The sequence below is a fragment of the Chrysochloris asiatica genome, unplaced genomic scaffold (assembly GCF_000296735.1).
Source record: "Chrysochloris asiatica unplaced genomic scaffold, ChrAsi1.0 scaffold00169, whole genome shotgun sequence".
Classification (NCBI taxonomy): Eukaryota; Metazoa; Chordata; class Mammalia; order Afrosoricida; family Chrysochloridae; genus Chrysochloris; species Chrysochloris asiatica.
In genome coordinates this window covers 2,112,814-2,114,145 of record NW_006408687.1, presented here as the reverse complement: position 1 = coordinate 2,114,145, position 1,332 = coordinate 2,112,814, and the positions used below count along the sequence as shown (strand labels likewise).

The 1,332-nt window shown below is 39.3% G+C and overlaps 1 protein-coding gene across 1 annotated transcript in view; it reads right to left on the bottom strand.

The window, feature by feature from the left end:
• MTHFD2L (methylenetetrahydrofolate dehydrogenase (NADP+ dependent) 2-like) overlaps positions 1-1,332 on the bottom strand; it is a 331,691-nt gene that overhangs the window by 296,219 nt on the left and 34,140 nt on the right. The gene's annotated exons all lie outside the window — the stretch shown is intronic.

The following is a 1,332-nucleotide window of genomic DNA, read 5'->3' as shown; positions in this document are numbered from 1 at the left end:
TAAAGATTTACACCCTCGGAAACCCTGTACAGGGTCGCTATGGGTCGGACCCGACTCGATGGCACTTAACAACAACAACAAAATATATTTTTTAAATTATAAAATCACATACTCAAGGTATGTTGTTATGTGCCATGGAGTCGGTTCTGACTCATAGTGACCCTATACAGGGTTTCTGAGGCTGTAAATCTTTATAGGAGCAGAAAGCCTCAGCTTTCTCCCATAGAACAGCTGGTAGTTTTGAACTGCTGACCCCGAAGTTTGCAGGCCGATTCATAACCACTACGCTGCCAGAGCTCCTTATAGGATGTAATACTGCCTTTATTCAAGGTTCTACAATTTTTCAGAGAAGACAGATCATCACAGCATAACTAAAAACTAGCACCCATCTTTGAAATTCTTCTGGTTGTATATAGTACCCCTACTGCTATCATGGTTGTCATATTCAAAATGCCCAATACCAGTCCATTTCAGTTCACTAATGTGTAAGATATCGATGTTTATACGTTCCATTTAATTTTTGACAATTTCCATTTTTTCTAGATTTATACTTCGCACATTCCGTGTTTTGATAATTAATGGATGTTTAAAGCTGTTTCTTTTCATTTTGAGTTGTGCACTATTAGCAAATGAAGGTCCCATGGGCTTTACCCCATTTGCACCATCACAGTCAACTCTACTTTGAGGAGGCAGCTCTTCCTCAATCACATTTTGAGTGCATTCCAACCTGAGGGGCTCATTTTCCAGCATTATATCTGATGGTGTTTTTCTGCTACTAATAAGGTTTTCAGTGACTAAATATTTGGAAATAGTTCCTCTCTCCTTCTTTCTAGTCTGTATTCACCTAGAAGCTCATCTGAAACCTGTTTACAGTGGGTGACCCTGCTGGTATTTAAAATACTCGTGGCATAGCTTCCAGAATCACAGCAACTCACAAGCCACCAGAGTACGACAAACTGACAGCTAAAATAAGACCAGGGGCAGACTGTGGAACAGACCACCAATTGCTCATATGCAATTTCAAACTGAAGCTGAAGAAAATTAAAACAAGTCCATGAGAGCCACAGTATGACCTTGAAGATATCCCACCTGAATTTAGAGATCATCTAAAGAACAGATTTGATACATTAAACACTAAAGACCGGAGACCAGAAGAGTTGTGGGATGATATCAAGAACATGATACAGGAAGAAAGCAAAAATTCATTAAGACAAGAAAGAAGGAAGAGATCAAAATGGATGTCAGAAGATCTCTACACTTGCTCGCCAGTATAGAGATGCTAAAGCAAATGGAAGATGAGGAGGTAAAAGAGCTGAACAGAAAACTTCAAAG